Below are 20,853 nucleotides of genomic sequence, written 5' to 3'. Positions count from 1 at the left end.
TCTGACACTTTGAGACGAGCTTGTTTGGAATTCGAGCAGGCGGTGGAAAGCCAATTGGAAGGATTCAAACATGAAATTCTGGGAATTTTGGGCATGGATTTGGGAGGTGACAACACACTCAAAAACTTGGGGAGAGATAAGGGAAGATGGAAATGGATTGGAAGCTTGAATAGATGCTTCAAGGGCTTTTTTTTGTGGAAAGTAGCGATGATGACAGATTTGAAGGGTGGGAGGACAGTACCTGAGGAGAGAGAACTGGTGACAATCGCAGCGAATATAGGGACCATTACTGAGACCAGTTTTCAACTCCAAATTTCTTTGTAATTGAATTTAAATTCCACTAGTTATTGTGGCAGATTTTGAACCCCTGTCCTGAGACCATCAACTTGGGCTTCAGCCCTTTGACGTTAAGCATCTCTGGAGAGGGAGAGAGAGAAAAAGGAGTTAATATTTCAGGGCTGTGATCGTTCAAGGTGTCAGAGTTTTTTTTTATTATTCATTCATGGGATGTCAGCATCGCTGACTAGGCCAGAATGTTTTCCCATCTCTAGTTGAGAAGCTGGTGGTGAGCTGCTTCTTGAACCGCTGCAGTCCCTAATATGTCGGTAGTGTTGTTGGGAAGGAAATCCCAGGATTTTGACCCAGCGGAGGGCAGCATGATGGCACGGTGATTAGCACTGCTGCTTCACAGTACCAGGGACCCGGGTTTAGTTCTGGCCTTGGGCGACTGTGTGGAGTATGCACGTTCTCCCAGTGTCTGCGTGTGATTCCTCCTAAAGATGAGCAGGTTAGATGAATTGGCCATGCTAAATTACCCCTTCATGTCCAGGGATTTGTGGGTTAGGTTGGGTTATAAGGCTAGGGTTGGGGCCTGGTAGGGTTCTCTTTCAGAGGGAGTGTAGACTCGATGGGCCAAATGACCTCCGACTGCATTCTAGGGTTTCTTTGATAACAAAGGTACTGCGACATATTTCCAAGTCAGGATGGTGGATGACTTGGAGAAGTTCCAGGTGGTGGTGTTCCCATCTGTCTGTTCCCCTCGTTCTTCTAGATGGCAGTGGGTTTGGAAGGTGCTGCTTAAGGAACTTTGGTAAGTTCCTGCAATGCATCTTGGAGATGGTACATAGTAGGATTCTCTGATCCCACGGCAGAGTGTCCACGCCGTCGTAAACGCCGTCGCGTTTTACGATGGCATGAACGGACCGCTCCTATGACTAATTCTGGCCCCGACAGAGGGCCAGCAGAGTGCTGGAGCGGTTCGCGCTGCTCCAGCTGCAGATCCCGGCGCAAACTGTGCACCACGGGATCCACGCACGTGCCGTTGCGCCGGTGCCAACGAGGACATGCGCAGTGGCCTCCTTCAACATGCCGGCCCCGACGCTACATGGCGCAGGACTACAGGGGCCGGCACGTAGGAAAGGAGGCCCCCAGCCACAGAGGCCGGCCCGCTGATCGGTGGGCCCCGATCGCGTGCCAGGCCACCCCCCCCCCCCCCCCCCCCCCCCCCCCCGAGGTCGGACTCACCCCCAAAGGCCACCACCCGACCCTTACCGCCGAGGTCCCTCCAGCCCAGAGCAGGTTAGAACAACGCTCGGCCCATCCGGGCCTGAAAATCGGCGAGCCGGCCGCATAGTGAAGCCTGCAACCGGCGCCGCATCAACCACGCAGAGAATAGTGTGCCGGCGCGGGGCGGCATGGTCCGTTCGTTGGGATTCTCCGGCCCGGCCCAGGGCTGGGAGAATCCCACCCAAGATATATGGGACAGGTTGGATGAAGTAGGAGGTTTTTTTCCTGTTGTTCGTATGCTAGTCTAATCGAGTGTGGATGGGGTGGTGAGGGCAACGGTGATGGTTATCAGTGAAAAGGCCTCCCCTTGCAGTAGAATTTGTTCTCCAAATTCCTCTGCATGCAACAGTTCTGGCACTGAATGTTTCAATTTGACATATAAGAGCAAGGGAGTGGGACCAATTAGAAACCAGATGGGTCAAACTATTTCCTCTGTGCAGTATCATTCTATGAGGAACGATTTGCTTAGAGAACGTATAGTTCTAATGTTGTAATAATTAATGTCAGCCCAGCATTATTGCAAAATAGATTTACCAGTTACAAAATTTCACTTGGTTTAAGCAAGTGTGTTTTTGTACTTCAAATGCAATCGACCGAAAGTAGAAATGACAGGAACAGGTTCTCAGATCAGATAACGAAGGAATATTTCAAGTTGTCACTCTCCAAAATGCAAACTACGCACAAATGCATATCTGAATAATAGGCGTTGACGGGTTTATACAGTCAGTCACAGACAAACAATAGCAGGGCAAATAAACAATTGCTGACATCATACTGTCAATGGAAGGAGTGGTTAACTGTTCACCGCCTACACAATCCTAACGTATTGCAAGGCATAATCATTCATGTGTGATCGGACTGCCAACACACCTGCTACCGACACGGACTGGCACCCACACCTGCTACCGACACGGACTGCCATCCACACCTGTTACCGACACGGACTGCCACCCACACCTGCCACCGACACGGATTGCCACCCACACCTGCTACCGACACGGAGTGCCACCCACACCTGCTACCGACATGGACTGCCATCCACACCTGCCACCGACACGGATTGCCACCCACACCTGCTACCGACACGGAGTGCCACCCACACCTGCTACCGACATGGACTGCCATCCACACCTGCCACCGACACGGATTGCCACCCACACCTGCAACCGACACGGAGTGCCACCCACACCTGCTACCGACATGGACTGCCATCCACACCTGCTACCGACACGGGCTGCTACCGACACGGTCTGCCACCTACACCTGCTACCGACACGGACTGCCACCTACACCTGCTACCGACACGGACTGCCACCTACACCTGCTACCGACACGGACTGCCACCTACACCTGCTACCGACACGGACTGCCACCTACACCTGCTACCGACACGGACTGCCACCCACACCTGCTACCGACACGGACTGCCACCCACACCTGCTACCGACACGGACTGCCACCCACACCTGCTACCGACACGGACTGCCACCCACACCTGCTACCGACATGGACTGCCACCCAAACCAGCTACCGACACGGACTGCCACCCACACCTGCTACCGACATGGACTGCCACCCAAACCAGCTACCGACACGGACTGCCACCGACACGGACTGCCACCGACACGGACTGTCACCCACACCTGCTACCGACACGGACTGCCACCGACACGGACTGCCACCCACACCTGCTACCGACACGGACTGCTACCGACACGGTCTGCCACCTACACCTGCTACCGACACGGACTGCCATCCACACCTGTTACCGACACGGACTGCCACCCACACCTGCTACCGACACGGACTGCCACCCACACCTGCCACCGACACGGACTGCCACCCACACCTGCTACCGACACGGAGTGCCACCCACACCTGCTACCGACATGGACTGCCACCCACACCTGCAACCGACACGGACTGCTACCGACACCTGCTACCGACATGGACTACCACCCAAACCAGCTACCGACACGGACTGCCACCCACACCTGCTACCGACATGGACTGCCACCCACACCTGCTACCGACATGGACTGCCACCCAAACCAGCTACCGACATGGACTGCCACCCACACCTGCTACCGACATGGACTGCCACCCACACCTGCTACCGACATGGACTGCCACCCACACCTGCTACCGACATGGACTGCCACCCAAACCAGCTACCGACACGGACTGCCACCGACACGGACTGTCACCCACACCTGCTACCGACACGGACTGCCACCCACACCTGCTACCGACACGGACTGCCACCGACACGGACTGCCACCCACACCTGCTACCCGACACGGACTGCCACCCACACTTGCTACCGACACCTATCCAGCATTCCACTGAAGCTGGAAAAAAAAAACAGAAAACTGACGTCATAGGAAACCGGTGACCATATTGACTGATAGGGAATATGTGCTAAATTTGAAAAAATAACACCGCAGCACTAATTTATTACTTAAGTAGAGATGGGTGGACTGGAAATGTGCTGTAACACATGGGGCTGGATTCTCCCAGCCCAGGGTCGGGCCGGAGAATCCCCGCAAACGGGCCACGCCGCCCCGACGCCAGCACGCGATTCTCCCCCGAAGAGAGAATCGGCATCATTGGCATGGGCACATTTGGCGCGGCGCCGGTCGTGGGCCGCCAATTCTCCGACCCGAATGGGCCGCGTGGCCGCACTAAAAAGGCCAAGTCCCGCCGTGCCGTAAACTCCTGGTCGTAGCCGGCGGGAACTCTGTGCGCAGGGTCGGGAGGCAGCCTGGGGGGGGGGGGGGGGGGGGGGGGGGCGGGCTCCGATAGGGCCTGGACGGCGATCGGGGCCTACCGATCGGCGGTCGGCCTCTCACTCCCCGGGCCTATTTTCTTACGCGACGGCCCCTGAACTCCGGCGCCATGTTGCGTCGGAGCCGACGCATTAAGGGAGGTCACTGCACATGCGCATGTTGGCGCTGGCGCCACTGCGCATGTCCTCGTTGATGCCAGTGCCACTGCGCATGCACGGATCCCGCAGCGCAAGTTCGCGCGGGGATGGGAGGCTGGAGCAGCGTCAACCGCTCCAGCGCCATGCTGGCCTCCTGTAGGGGCTAGAATCGGTACTCCCAGCGGCCTGTTCACGCGATAGCGATAGCGTTTCCAATGGTTTGGACACTCTGCCGCCGAATGGGAGAATCCCACCCATGATGTGGGAGCTGGCAGATCCCATTGCGAGATGCAGTGACCACCTCTGCAGCAAGTGTTTGTTGCTCGAGGAATTTTGGCTCAGAATTGGGAGTTGAAGTCCGAGCTTCAGACACTGCACACATCTGGGTTGGGAAAGAGTTTAAAAAAAAAAAAAAAATTTAGAGTACCTTATTCTTTTTTTCTCCAATTAAGGGGCAATTTAGCATGGCCAATCCACCACCCTGCACACCTTTTGGGTTGTGTGGGTGATGCAAACATGGGGAGAATGTGCAAATGGGTTGGGGATTCAAAATCAGATGTACATTTGTGTGGAGTTTGCATTTTGAAGAGTGACAACTTGAAGTATTCCTTCGTTATCTGATCTGGATGCTTTGTTTCAGAATGCGGTCACACCCTGTAGATAAAATACCTCAAATTCGGCCAGTGATCAGGGATTCAGGGTGTGACTGCGATTGAGGCAGGTAGAGGGATCCTGAATTCAGAAATGGAGGAGCTGGAGCTCTTGACCTTGGTCCAACAGGTACGAGGCACTTGCTCCCTGTGTGGGTGAGAAAAAGGGAGGATGAGCTAGCTGACCACTGCACCATGGTACAGAAGGCCATTCAGGCAGGAGGAGCAAAAAGACAAGTGGTAGGGGATTCTATAATTAGGGGGGCAGATGGTATCCTTTGCAAGCAGGACCAAGAGTCCCACATGGTATGTTGCCGATCTGGTGCCAGGGTGAGGGACATCATTAATCGCTGGAAAGGATATTGGAGCGGAAGGTGGAGAATCCAGTTGTTGTGGTCCATGTTGGGACAAGCAACAGAGGCAAGGAAAGAGGATCTGTTTGGGGATTATCAGGACTAGGAACAAAATTAAAGAACAGGTCCTCAAGGGTTATAATCTCTGGATTACTATCCGAGCCATGTGCAAATTGGCATAGGGATGAGAAAATTAGGCAAGTGAACATGTGGCTAAAGGAGTGATGCAGGAAAGAGGGGTTCAATTATATAGGGCATTGGTATTAGTATTGGGGCACGAAGGATCTGTGCCATTGGGACGGTCTCCACCTGAATCAATCTGGGATCAGTGCTCTAGTGGAAAGGATAAATAGGGTGGTCACAAAGACTTTAAACTAGCAAATGGTAGGGGCTGGGGGGAGGAGAAAAAAAGAAAGAGAAAGGGAAAGGGTAAAGGTAAATCTACATGAAGTATAATGGTTAATGGGAACCAAAGCAGGTCAGATTGTGAGAAGGTAGAGGGTTAATATGTGAACAGCTGAGCCAGTTTAACAACTACGGAGGGGAAATGTAAGGTGACTGTGGTAGTGGTGCAGCGTGTTATCAGAGATTAATAAAGGAGTTCAGAATGTGAGAAAAGCGTCGTCATCGAAGAATCATAGAATTTACAGTACAGAAGGAGGCCATTCGAGCCATCAAGTCTGCACCGGCCCTTGGAAAGAGCACCTTACTTAAGCCCATGATGCTACCCTATCCCCGTAACCCAGTAACCCCAACTAACCTTTTGGACACTAAGGGGCAATTTAGCATGGCCAATCCACCTAACCTGCACATCTTTGGATTGTGGGAAGAAACCGGAGCACCCGGAGGAAACCTACGCAGACTCAGGGAGAAAGTGTAAACTCCACACAGACAGTCACCCTGAGGTTTGAATTGAACCTGGGACCCTGGAGCTGTTATGCAGCAGTGCTAACCACTGTACCACCGTGCCACCCTAGTGTACAAGAAAATCCTGCAGGGGAAAGACACACCAGGAGGACATACTTAAAACCCTTGTACCTAAATACACACCAGGTCAATCAGCTAACGGCACAAATAGAGACAAATGGATGGGGATCACTGAAACATGATTGGAAGACCGGGACTGGAAGTTGAGTGTTCAATTGTACTCAGTATTCCGAAAGGATAGACAGGATGAAACAGGAGTTGGAGTCACTTTATTGGTTGAAGAAATAATAATCGGTACTAAGGGTCAAAATATTGATACGATCTGGGTGGAAATAAAAAACATGGGAAAAAACTCCTCGGAGGAGTAATTTACAGGCCCCCGACCAATACTTCCAAAGTCGAGCATAGTATAAAACCAAGAAATAATGACAGCTTGTGAGAAGGGCAAAACGTTAATCATGGCTGATTTAGCATGCGTATTGATTGGATTAATCAAATTGGCAGGGTAGCCTTGAGGGAGATTTCATAGAGTGTACGAGGGATTGATTCTTAAGAGTAATATGTTATGGAGCCAACCAGGGAGCAGGCTATTATAGATTGAGTATTAGGTAACGAAGAAGTGTTGATAAATAGTCTCATCATTAAGGATCCTCTTGGAACGAGTGATCACAGCATGCCAGAATTTCAAATTCATTTTGAGCAAGAGAAGACAGCATGCCATACTAAAGCTTTAGTGATGGACAACGGTAATTATCCTGGCCTGAGGAAAAGTTGGCCCCAGTAGACTGCGTACAAATAATTGAGGGTAGGACAATTGAGGAACAATGGCATATGTTCAGGGAGATATTAAATACCTCTCAATTACTTCCTGAGAGGAAGTGGAATTGTAGAAGGGAGAAAACGTTCCATGGCTAAACAAGGAAGTCAAGAAAAACTAAAATTAGGGCATGCCATACTGCAAAAGCCAATAGTAAACTGGAGGATTGGGAGAACTTTAAGGTTCAGCAAAAGGCTACTAAATATAAAATCAAAAGAGCCAAGATGAACTACGAAAGGAAACTAGCAGAAAACATAAATACTGATACCAAAAGTTTCTAAGTATATAAAGTGGAAGGGAATGGCTTGAGCAAATGTTGGTCCTTTAGAGGACGATACTGGTGAGGTAATAATGGTGGTGGAGGTACTGAACCAATATTTTGCTACCGTCTTCGTGGTAGAAGAAAATAAAATTTTTCTGAAAACTGCAGTTAATGCAGAGGAACTTGGAGCACTAACCATCACCAGGGAGACGATGTTGAATAAACTATTGAGATTAAATGCAGATACATCTCCAGGACCTGGTGGCCTGCACTCTAGGGTATTAAGGGAAATGGTAGCATAGATAGTTGATGCATTGGTTACAATATTTCAGAATTCCTGGATTCTGGAAGAGTCCCAGTGGGTTTTCTAAACACGCTGATGTGACACTCCTGTTCAAAAAACGGTGGAGGCAAAAAGTAGGAAACAATAAACTGGTTAGCTTAACCTCTTGTGCTGGGAAAATTGCTGGAATTAATCATTAAGGGGGAGATGACTGAACATTTGGAAAGACAAAGCTCAATCCACCTTGTCAGCATGGTTTGATGAGGGGTAAGTCATGCTTGACAAACTTGCTTGAATTCTTTGAGGACATAACCAGCAAAGTGGATAATGGGGAACCTGTGGATGTGGTATATCTAGACTTCCAGAAGGCATCTGACAAGGTGCCGCAGAAAAGACTGATCCAGAAGGTGTGATTGCAGGGGATTGGGAGTACAGTACGAGATTGGATTGAGGGTTGGCTGGTTGACAGAAAGCAGATTTGGCACAAATGGGTCCTATTGTGGCTGGTGAACTGTAACTAGCGGGGTGCCGCAGGGGTCGGTCCTTAGACCTTAATTGTTTACAATCTATAGACATGATCTGTAAGCAGGGACAGAGTGTAACATAGCAAAATTTGTGGATGATACTAAAATAGGTGGGAAAACAGGCGGTGAAGAGGAGATAAAGATTTTACAGGCAGATATAGGCTAGGAGATTTGGCCAAAATTTGGATAAGTGTGAGGTCATCCATTTTGGCCCAAAAAATATAAAGGCAAATTATCTAAATGGAAAGCAGATCCGAAATGCATCTGGGCAGAGGGTGTCTTTGTTCGAGTTGCAGAAAGTCGGTATTCAGGTACAGCACGTAATTAAAAAGGCAAATGGAATGTTAGCATTTATTGCAAAATGACTGGAGTATGAAAGTAGAGAAGTATTGTTGCAATTGCATAGTGTTGGTGAGACCACATCTGGAGTATTGCATCCAGTTTTGGTCTCCGTATTTGAGGAAGGATGTGGTGGCATTGGAGGCAGTTCAGAAGAGGTTCAACAGATTGATTCCGGGGATGAAAGTGTTGATGTAAGAGGAGAGGTTAGCAGTTTGGGCTTGTACTCGTTTATTTAGAATGATGAGAAGGGATCTGATCGAGGTAAATAAAATAGTAAAGGGGTTTGATAAACTAAACGTAGACCAAACGTTCCCCCTTGTGGGGCAATTTAGATCAAGAGGTCACAGATATAGGTCGAGTGGTAGTAGATTTAGAACGGAGATGAGGAGGAACTATTTCGGACAGAGGGTGGTGATTTTGTGGAACTTGCTGCCCCATAGTGCAGTGGAATCGGAGTCATCAAATGGTTTCAAGAAAGGGATAGATATATTTCTGATTTTAAAAACAGGTTAAAGGGATATGGGGAACAGGTAGGGAGGTGACTTTGAGACCAGGAAGAGATCAGCCATGATCCGATTGAATGTTGGAGCAGATTCAATGGGCTGAATTGCCTACTTCTGCTCCTAATTCCTATGTTCCTAACATAGATGGCCTCACATTTTCAGCAAAACACCCAAATAAAAAAAACAGTTCAAACGCTTACCCCCCCATCCCACATTCGTTCATGGGATCACATCCCATTGCTCTGCCTTCCAGAATGCACCACAGCAACTTGCATTTGTTTTGTGTCTTTAATATAGCAAACATCGCAATGATCTTCACAGACGCATAGCCCAAAACATATTTAATATTGAGCCACATAAGCAGATATTAAGATAAGATAGAGATAGATTTTAGGCGCTTCTTGAAGGAGGAGGGCAATCATTTTGGGACGGTATATTTGAGCTTGGCGTATATTTGAGCTTGGCAACAAAATACAGTCACCAAGATGGGCTGTGCAAGAGGCCAGAATTGGAGGGATTGTAAGGATGGCATTGTTGCCCTTCACATACTGCATACTTCCTGGCTGCAAAAGCGCCAAGTTAATACTGAAACCATCGACTTACTTGGAAATAGATATACGGTATGAAGCCCAAACAGAAACTAAAGCTTTGAAAGTTGCATGGCAGCACGGTGGCGCAGTGATTAGCACTGCTGCCTCACGGCACTGAGGTCCGAGTTTGCATATACTCCACGTATCTGCATGGGTCTCACTCCCATAAACCAAAGATGTGCAGGCTAGGTGGATTGGCCACGCTAAATTGCCCCTTAATTGGAAAATAAATAATTGGGTACTATAAATTTATAAAACAAAAGAAAGGCTTTAAAAGTTGTATAGTTAATAAGTTAAACACACAGAAACTGCGCTGCTAATACAGCAAATGGATTATATAAGCTGCGGAGAAACAAAGAGAGGCAAATGTTAAGGGTATCAGAGTATTTTGCTCTTGGATCAATATTTAGTGTTTGGTTGCACTTCACGTTTCAAATGCTTTCAGTTTAGTTATTTTCTAAGTTATCTAATCAACTAATTAATTCAAGTATCCAACAATTTTAAAGGATTCATCCATGTATTGAATTAATTACAAAGCACAATGAAGATCAAAATTTGGTGCATTTCTTCACTGCATAGCCTGTGTGAAGAATCTATACATTTTGTCGAATAATAATGTAGCCTAATGGTTCTGAGTCTCCTAGACTAACACTCATTCTGGGTTGCAAATTGCACTGCTAAATTGAGAAATCAATTTCTAATCGACCAAAGAATAACAATACAGTAGCTAGGAGATTCTCTACTGGCCTTCAGGTCAGGGCATCTTTCATTGCTTCCTGACCTTGCTGACATATGATTTCAGTCTTACAGTATATACTTGACTCTGACTGGGTATAGGCTGAAGAGCAGAAAGATAAACTCCAGCAAGCAGAACTATTGCTGGAATTCCTATAAACAAAACACATCTAGGAATTGCCAGGAAAGCAGAGGCAGATGCAGCATCACGAGTTCCAGTGGTGCCTGAAGAGAACAGGACTTATTCAACCTGGTTGCTTCACGAAAGATTCCATTCCAGAGAGGTCGGCACAAAATCCATGTTGGCACTCCAGTGCAGCACTGAGGGAACTTTGCACTGCCGGGGGACAGTCTTTCAGAAAACTCATCAAACCAAGACCATGCATGCCTGTAAAATATCCCATGAGGAAGCAGCCCTTCAAGTATGTTCGGCTATTCAATGAGATCATGGTTGATCAGTGACTTAACTTCACATACTCACAGTTGCCCCATAAACCTTAACCTTCGGTTAACAAAAATCTCATCAATCTCAGCTTCAAAATTAATATTTATTCTTACATCAGTTGTCATTTCCTTAGAAAAGTCTCCTCATTTCACTCTGGCGTCCTATGCCCACTAAATCCTAGACACTTCAACTAGTGGAAACAACTTTGCTTCTCCTACCTCACCTGTCCCCTTAACTTGCTATTATGATTAAGAGCAGGGGAGTCCATGCCAATATTTATCCTTCAAAAGCATCTAAAAGCAGATTTTCAGATCATATCTCTCATTACATAGAGCAATATTCAATGCAGGAAACAACAGCTAGTGACTGTGTTTCATTAGCTGGGAAGCATTTTGGGACATCCCAAGGTCACGGAATGTGCTGTATAAAAGGTGCTATATAAATCCAGCGTTTAATCTGGTCTCAGCGCCATTGCCCGTGCACACAAATTCAATGAAGCGTGCAAGATGCAATCTCTTTCAGCACTTAGCTTTATAGACATTGTGATACTCGTCGACAGATTTCACCACTCTCTCTAATCATCTCAGTTGTTTGGCAATATTCCAGCAGTTTTGCAGAGAGCTGTTAGAATCTGGAGTGAACCTTTGCTGAAACAGAAACTTACATTTATACAACAGCTTTAACATAGCCAAACGCCCCGTGGCACTTCACAGTTGAGATTATTCGAAAAAATAAAACACAAAGCCACAAAGAGTATTACTGGGGTAGGTGACCAAAATCTGGTTTTAAAAGAGAGAGAGAGAGAGAGAGAGAAGAGAGATGGAGAGATTTGAAGAGGAAATTCCACAGCATAGGACCCATGCAGATAAAGGCTCAGTCGATATTGTTAAACTGACATAGGGGATATGCAAGAAGTTAGAATTGAAATAGTTAATGTAAGAGGTTAGGAGTCTGGGTGGGATCACAGAGATAGGGAATACAGAGAGCAATGGCTGTGGTGGGATTTTAAACAAGGGTGAAAATTTATAAACTGAGTTATATTCGTAGAATCATACAGCACAGAACAGGCCATTTGGCCCTTTGCGTCTGCACCAAGCAAAAACAACCACGTAACTATTCTAAATCCCATTTAACAGAAATTGGCCCATAACCCTTATGCCTCAGCATTGCAAGTGCACATCTAAATACTTCTTAAATGTTATGAGGGTCTCTGCCTCCACCACCCTTTCAGGCAGAGAGTTCCAGACTCCCAACACCCTCTGGGTAAAAATGTATTTCCTCATATCCCCTCTAAACACCCTGCCAACAACCTTAAATCTTAAGCCCCTTGGTCATTGACCCCTCCACCATTGAACCCTCCAACAAGGGAAAACGTTTCTTCCTGTCTACTCTATCTATGTCCCTCAAATTTATACATCTCAATCATGTTTCCCCCTCGTCTCCTCTGCTTCAAGGACAACAATCAAAGTCTATCCAATCGCTCTTCATAACCAAAACTCTCAGCCCAGGCAACATCCTGCTGAATCTCCTCTGAACTGTTTCAAATACCATCATATCTCTCCTATAATGTGGATTCCAGAACCGAACACAATACTCTAGCTGCGGCCTCAACAACATTTTATACAGATCCAGCATAACCTCCCTGCTCTTAAAACTCTATGCCTTGGCTAATAAAGGCAAGTATACAATATACCTCATGTCATGTGAGAGTACCTTTAAGAAATGGCTGTTTAAGAAATGTACCTTTGAGAAATGAAGCTGCTCATGTTATTGGAGTGATGTCAGAGTGTGGGTGGAGCTGAGCTCTACTTCTGCTTTTTAGTTTCAGTTTGAGGAAAAGCTTGGGTATGTCTGTGTTTTGCAGTAGCCTGCATCTGAAGTCTGCCATCCAAAGACTATCTTAATCATGTGGTGAATTCAGAATTATAATTTTTATCAGTATTGAATGTAAATCTGATTGTGCTTCTGTTTAGAGGTTTGTTGAGTCTTTTTGGACATTAAAAGAACAGCATACAGATTACTTAGTGTTGGGGATGTATTTGAAATTATGGTTGCTAAGATATTCACTGTTTGTTTTAAAAAGATTGACTGGAGTTCATAGAATAAACATTGTTTTGTTTTTAAAAATCCTTGTCCATTTCTGCTGTACCATACCTGTAGAGTGAGCCGTGTGCTCCCCATACCACAATCTATTAAAAGTTGTGGGTCAGGTGAACTCCATGATACACTTTGGGATTCTCTAAACCCTGACCCATAATACTTATTAACCACTGTATCCATCTGCTCTATGTTGTTGCTCAACGGGGAGCAAATGTAGACCAATGTGCCCTGGGGTTTTGGACGAATTGGACTTGGTTTAGGCTAAGTGATGGCAGCAACATTTTAGATGAGCCCATGTTTCTCAATGGTGGAAGATGGAAAGCCGGCAAGGAGTGCATTGAAAAGCCAAACATGTTAGAGATTCTCAACAGTGGGTAAGCTGAGGTAGGGCTGGAGACAGGAGATGTTACGATGATGAAAGTAGACCCCCTTTATGATGGAGATGAAATGGAGTCGCAATTTCAGCTCAAGGTCAACCAGGAGGTTGGAGGTTATCTGGTTCAGCCACAGGCAGTCATCAGAGAGGCTGGTTGAATTAATGGCTCGGTAATGAAGTTTATAGCATCGATCTTCAAAGATTGAGCACAGACACGATAGGTCAAATTACCTGCTCTGTGCTCAAAATTCTACATTAGTTTAGGTGACAAACAAACATCTGCATGCAAAGAGTTAACAGGAACAAAGACAAACTGAAGGACAAGCATTGTGCTTGCTTCTCAAACAGGAATCTCAACTTCTTTATAGTGTTCGTTGCCTCATTCCTTGTGTTAATATAGAATTCTATTTATTGGGGTACTGCAACACACAAATGCTCCTGAATTTCAAACCTAAAATCCTCACAAGCTTAATGTGCTTCAATAAACAGCGAGGTGTTTTTGCTCAAACTGCTGGGCCATCTCCACGTTTAGTTTTGTTAATTACTGGATCAAATCTTTCTAAAATTAACACAGAGTGTTTAATGACACTCTATGTTATTAATGTGAAAATCAGGCAAAAATTTCAGGGGATGAAGAGAACACTGCAAGTTTTGAATGGGCCAGAAATTGCTGGCCAATTATGACAGTCCATCAGCTTCACATAAATGGCAATTTGCTGGATTTTAACCTTAAATGTGCCACAGAAAGTTACATGATCAAAAGTTTAGTACCCTCCCCTTTAATAATAAACGTGGATGGTACGGTGGCACAGGGGTTAGCACTGCTGCTTTACAATGCCAGGGATGCAGGTTCAATTCCAGCCTTGGGCGATTGTGCAGTTTTCAGTTTTTTCCAGTGTTTGCATGAGATTCCTCTGGGTGCTCCGGTTTTCTCTCACAGTCCAAAGACGTATGTGAACGTGAAGTGGACTGGCCCTGCTTAAGTTGCCACTTGATATCCAAAGTTGTGGTTAAGTGGGGTTACAGGGATAGGGCAGAGAAGTGGGCCTAGGTAGGCTGCTCTTTCAGAGGGTCGGTGCAGATTTGATGGGCCAAATGACCTCCTTCTACACTTTAGGGATTCTATGATGATTGTTAAGTTAAGTCTGTTGGTCCAGTCATTGACCAAGGTTCCCCGATGCTCTCTTGCCCTTGCCATGCCATTATCAGCTCACTCCCAGTGAGCTACAAGGTAAGTGACATTTGAGTTCAAGGGCGAGGAAGAAAGTCTAACCAACAGCAAACATTGCATTATCTATTGCGTAAATGAGATATGGGCCTATATTTATCATTGAGACATTTAAAAAATAATTTCAGAATATCAATGTAAAACGGAACAGCTTCATCTAACTAGCTCAATTTAATGGCTGCACTCCAAACACTTTACATATTAGCTTGACGTGTACCCTGTTAAACAAAATAAAAACACTCCACCAAGTGTTGCCTGCCCATAAATTAGACCATATATTCTGGAACCAACATCCACAGCATGAACGGCTCATTACCCGATTCCTTCTCCTGCTAGATTAATTTTAATAAAGTATGAGACTGACATGGGGAGTTTAACCTAGTTTGGAACTTGCTCAGTCACAATTAACCATTAAACGGTCCGTCCTTGTCAACACAAGCTCAAAATGATGGTCCTTCAGAACAAAACATGCAAAGTTGATAAAGATTTATAACAATGCAAGGACACCTAACTTAAAACCGTTTTGTGTACTCACGCATGAAACAAAAAAGGCAACCAAAGTCAATCCATCGAGCTTAATCTTAAATCAAAGATCATGTCACAGTGTTCCCAGCTATGTAGGATGAGAACCATGCCTTGTGTCTATACTTCAGCAGACAGTGAGTCGCTGTCATACTATATCAGTGATTTACATGTGAACTCTGAAGAATGTGTCCTGCCCGCTCACTCCCAAAACCTGGCTAAGGACCAGCTTCTTGACAGCAGCTGTTAAACAACACAACCCACAAAATGACTGAAGCATTCACATTAAAAAAAATCCGCAGGCCTTGTGTGTCATAAATACTGCCTTTATCTTGCAATGATAGATTAATATTAATTATTAATATATATATATATATATGAGAAGATAATTTTTTTAATTTATTTTTTTATATATATATATATATATATATATATATATATAAAAATAAAATTATCTTCTCATCACCTCCCCTTTCAATTTCTCTTGGGCTGCTCTTGTACATCGACACAAGGCAGCTGCAAATCGCAGATGGAAGAGGGGTGGTCTGGTGAATGTGCTCAGAGGCTTGCACGTCAGATCACCATTCTTTTCTAAGTTTACATCTCTGCACTTTTGTTTCTTTCTGTAGAAGGGGGTGACAGACTGGCTTCTGGACCCATTTACTGCCATAATCTGATCGTTAAGCGTTTAATATAAACCAAACATACAACGAACAACCACCTACAGTGTCAAACAGACAAGCTGTTCGCCTCCATCTCTGTTCGTTTGCCACTGACACTCGAGAACAAAGGAACAAACTTGCATTCGTGAAGTGACAGTCCAGTGATTTAAATGACTTTATTTTTAAGAACAGTTGCTGTTCCGTGGACAGGTACGGCAGTCAACTGCATTAATCAAGCTTTCAGAAACAGCAAATGGGCACAGAGACCAGTTAATCTGGTTTCATTCTGGTGCAGCTGGTTGAGGGAGGAAACTTGGCCTCAGGACACCAACAGACGTTCCGGCTCTTCTTTGAATAGTTTAACCCAAGCATGGAAACAAGGAGTTTAGCAATGAAACCCCCTCGTGATTGGGACTGCATACCTGATGCGACCATCAATTCACGCGAAACAGAGAGTAGATGTAAACCGTGGCTTTAATCGACTAGAACAGAGCCTGCCTGCGACTGCTCTGCTAGAGAGAGCTGCCTACAGAGCTGCTGCTCTTAATACTTCCCCTCAAGGGGCAGAGCCAGGGGTGGAGCCCACAAGGGCACCAACATGATACATCACATGTAATATTGTACAAATGGTACAATGCACAATGTACAGTGGAGCCCAGTTGGCAACAGCATGACACAGAGTAATACATGGTGAAGGTTAATACAATACGTTCACCATATTCACCCCCTGTTAAAAAATTGAAGTCCAGTGGGGGTGAAGGGTTCACAGGTTCAGTCCGGCGACAATATCATGCACTGTGATCGCCAAAGCTCTGGTATCGCAGCTGGCCCGGGTGTCAAACCCATCCGTGCGGGCCAGGGTGGTGAAGTCACCAGTGCGGGCGCAGACGTGGACTCTTCTGGAGCTTCGTTCCTGTGGGTCAGTGAAGGGGGAGGGGGAGGAGGGGGTGTGGGTGCCATGTAGGGGTGGGGGTGCTGGTCAGGGTAGGTTGGGGGGGGGGGGTAGGTTGGTGTGACGACGGTATTGGAACCTGCAGGTACCAGGTCCCGGAGGGAAACTGTATCCTGTCAGCTGTCGGGGTGTTCTATGTATGCGTACTGGGGGTCGGTGTGAAGGAGCTGTGCCCTCTCGACCAGGGGGTCAGACTTATGGCTCCTGATGTGTTTGCGGAGTAGGACGGGCCCCGATATCTTCAGCCAGGACAGAAGCGAGACCCCGGAGATGGGTTTCCTGGGGAAAACAAACAGGCGGTCATGAGGGGTCTTGTTCATGGCCGTGCAAAGGAGGGACCTAATGGAGTGGAGCACGTCGGGGAGGACCTCCTGTCAGTGTGAAACTGGGAGATTCCTAGACCGTAGGGCCTGGAGGACGGCCTTCCTGACCGTCGCGTTCTCCCTCTCCACCTGCCCGTTTCTCCGGGGGGTTATAACTGGTAGTCCTGCTCGAGGCGATGTCCTTACCGAGAAAGTACTAACGCAGTTCGTCGCTCATGAACGACGAGCCCCAGTCACTGTGAACATACGTGCGGAAACCAAACAATGTGAAGACACTATGCAGGGCCCTAATGACGGTGGCCGCGGTCATGTCGGTGCAGGGGATTGCAAAGGGGGGCAGGGGATTGCAAAGGGGAGCGGGAGAACTCATCAACTATATTGCGGAAATATGTGTTGCGGTTGGTGGAGGGGAGGGCCCTTTGAAATCAATACGGAGGTGCTCAAAGGGCCAGGATGCCTTTACCAGGTGGGCCTTATCCAGTCGATAGAATTGCGGCTTGTACTCCGCGCAGATTTGGCAGACCCTGGTCATGGCCCTGACCTCCTCGGTGGAGTAGGGCAGGTTGCGGGCCTTGATATAGTGGAGAAGCCAGGTGACCCCCGGGTGGCAGAGGTCATCACGAATATCCCGGAGTCGGTCATCTTGCGCGCCGGCACATGTGCCGCGGGACAGGGCATTTGGGGGCTCGTTGAGCTTCCCAGGATGATACACTATATCGTAATTATAGGTGGAGAGTTCGATCCTCCACCTCAAGGTCTTATCGTTCTTGATCTTGCCCCGCTGCGTATTATCAAACATGAAGGCTACCGATCGTTGGTCAGTGATGAGGGAAAACCTCCTACCAGCGAGGTAGTGCCTCAATTGCCGCACGGCTTCCACGATGGCTTGGGCTTCTTTTTCGAACAAGGAGTGTCGAATTTCGGAGGCGTTGAGTGTACTTGTAAAAAATACTTCTGACCTGCCCGCCTGGTTAAGGGTGGCGGCGAGGGCGACCTCTGACGCGTCGCTCTCCACCTGGAAGGGGGCAAATTGTCCACCGTGCGCAGCGCGGCTTTGGCAATATCTGCCTTGATGCCGCTGAAGGCCTGGCGGGCCTCGGCCGCCAGAGGGAAGATGGTGGCTTTGATTAGTGGGCGGGCTTTGTCCGCATAGTTGGGGACCCACTGGGCGTAATAGGAAAAGATCCCCAGGCACCTTTTCAGGGCCTTGGGGCAGTGGGGAAGGGGGAGTTGCAGGAGGGGGTGCATACGGTCGGGGTCGGGTCCGAGAACCCTGTTTTTCATGACATAGCCGAGGATGACTAGTCTGGTTGTGCGGAAAACGCATTTCTCCTTGTTGTAAGTGAGGTTAAGGGTTTGGGCGGTTTTGAGAAATCTCTGGAGGTTGGCATCATGATCCTGCTGGTCATGGCCGCAGATGGTGGCGTTGTACAAGTGCGGAAATGTGGCCCGCAGCCCGTACTGGTCCACCATTTGGTCCATCTTTCTTTGGAAGACTGAGACCCCATTTGTGAAGCCGAAGGGGACCCGGAGAAGTGGAAGAGGCGGCCGTCTGCCTCAAAGGCCGTGTAGAGGCGGTCCCATTAGCGGATTGGGAGCTGGTGGTACGCAGACTTCAGATCCACCGTGGAGAACACCCGGTAGTGTGCGATCTGGTTAACCACGCCTGTGATCCGGGGAAGGGGGTACGCATCGAGGTGCGTGAACCGGTTTATGGTCTAGCTGTAGTCAGCAACAATCCGGTTCTTTTCCCTGGTCCTGGTGACCACCACCTGAGCTCTCCAGGGGCTATTGCTGGCCTCGATGATCCCCTCCCACAGGAGTCGCTGGACCTTGGACCAGATGAAAGCCTTGTCTGGCGGCACGTGGCACAGTGGTTGCATTGCTGCCTGCAGCGCTGAGGACCAGGGATCAGATCCCGGCCCTGGGTCACTGTCGGTGTGGCGTTTGCGTGGGTTTCACCCCATAACCCAAAGATGTGCAGGGTAGGTGGATTGGCCACGCTAAATTGTCCCTTAATTGGAAAAAAATAATGGGGTACTCTAAATTTATTTTTAAAAAATGAAAGCCCTGTCCTGGATGCCGTACCGCCTGCTTCTGGTGGCGACTGGCTTAAGTCGGTGGTGAGATTTGCAAAGAGCGGGGGAGTGTCGACCTTCAGGTTCATGAGGCTAGATACGGTGAGTGGGGGTAGGGGCCCGCCGAACTTCAGAGTTAGGTTCTGGAGGTTGCACTGGTAGTCCAGTCCCAACAGGAGAGAAGCGCAGAGGTCGGAGAGTACATACAACTTAATATTGGCATACTCTGCGCCCTGTATTGCAAGGGTTGCGGTAGTGCATCCTCGGATCTGCACCGAGTGCGACCCAGAAGCGAGGGAGATAATTTGATGTGCAGGGAAGATTGGGAGCGAGCAGCGCTTCACCGTGTCTGGATGAATGAAGCTCTCCGTGCTCCCGGAGTTGAACAGGCAAGGCATTTCGTGTCCATTGACCCGGACGGTCATCATGGAGCTCCGGGGGTGTTTGGGTCATGACTGGTCAAGGGTGACTACGCCGAGTTGCAAGTAGCGAATGTGGTCGGAGGTGCTGAGGGTGGTCCGAAGATGACTGCTCCCCGTCGGTCGCATGTGTCAGGCGGCGCTGCAGATGGCGGCCCCTATCGGTCATACATGTCGGGCGGCGAGGAAGATGCCGTCCAAGATGGCGGCCCCCATGAGTCGCACGTTGCGGGCTGTGTGGACGACAATGGTCAATACGGCGGCCCCCGTGAGTTGCACATGTTGTGTGGGCTTGAAGATGGCTGACCTCACGGAAAACATTAGGCCGATGACGCATCCGTGGGGGGGGGGGGGGGGGGGCAGGCATGCAGCCACATTGCGGGGTCTGCGGGCTGAGAGTCGGGCCTGTGATTTTGAGGATTTGTACCTGGCCAGGCAAACTTTAGCGAAATGTCCCTTTTTACCGCAGCCGCTGCAATTAGTGCGCCGAGCCGCAAAGCGCTGCCTGGGGTGCTGATGCTGGCCGCAGGAAAAGAAACAGGGTAGCCCCCCCCCCACCGTGTTTGGCGGGCAGCCGTGCGGCACACACCTGGGGTACTCTCTGGTCAGGGGTCCACGAGGGAGTCACGTGATCAGACGTGAACGCGTCGAGGCTCTGGAACGCTACTTCCAGGGTGGAGGCTAGCTTTGTCGTCTCTTCCAGGTTGAGGGCACCTTTCTCGAGTAGGCGCTGCCTCACGTAGTTGGACCTGACTCCAGCCACGTACGCGCCCCGGACGGCAAGGTCCATATGTTGAGTGACCGTAACGGCATGGTAGTTGCAACTTTGCGCAAGGACTTTGAGGTCACGTAGGTACTCCTTCAGCAATTCCCCGGGGCGTTGGCAGCGAGTATTGAGGAGATGCCGCGCGTACACCTCGTTCACTGGCCTTACGTATAGGTGCTTCAGTATCGCGAGGGCGTCTGCGTAAGTGGAGGCTTCCTCGAGTTGCACAGAGATTCGATGGCTCACCCGGGCGTGGAGGAGGTTCAGCTTCTGATCGTCGGAGACAGAGGAGAGGAGGCGGTGAGGTAGGCCTCAAAACAGTGGCGCCAGTGCGAAAAAATCCCTTTGGCCTCCGCAGCTTGCGGGTCGAGTTCCGATCAGGTTTGAGGGCCGATTCCATTTTGGTGCTGTAGTCGATTAAATTGTTGCGACCATCAATTCACGCGAAACAGAGTAGATGTAAACCGTGGCTTTAATCGACTAGAACAGAGCCTGCCTGCGACT

The 20,853-nt window shown here is 48.4% G+C and overlaps 1 protein-coding gene across 11 annotated transcripts in view; it reads right to left on the bottom strand.

Annotated features, from left to right (window-relative positions):
* LOC119971787 (liprin-beta-2-like) overlaps positions 1-20,853 on the bottom strand; it is a 354,279-nt gene that overhangs the window by 213,925 nt on the left and 119,501 nt on the right. Inside the window, exon 1 of one of the 11 annotated variants that reach the window (XM_038807905.1) lies at positions 15,163-15,259. The exons of 9 other annotated variants lie outside the window; for them this stretch is intronic. The gene's annotated coding sequence lies outside the window, so the exon portion shown is untranslated. Of the gene's footprint in view, positions 1-5,161; positions 5,258-15,162; positions 15,260-20,853 lie in introns of those variants that run through there. One more of the 11 variants, XM_038807907.1, reaches the window with a different exon arrangement.

Source organism: Scyliorhinus canicula, chromosome 9 (assembly GCF_902713615.1).
Source record: "Scyliorhinus canicula chromosome 9, sScyCan1.1, whole genome shotgun sequence".
NCBI classification, from domain to species: Eukaryota; Metazoa; Chordata; class Chondrichthyes; order Carcharhiniformes; family Scyliorhinidae; genus Scyliorhinus; species Scyliorhinus canicula.
The sequence above is the reverse complement of the archived record's forward strand: the minus strand, read 5'-3'. Positions and strand labels throughout refer to the sequence as shown.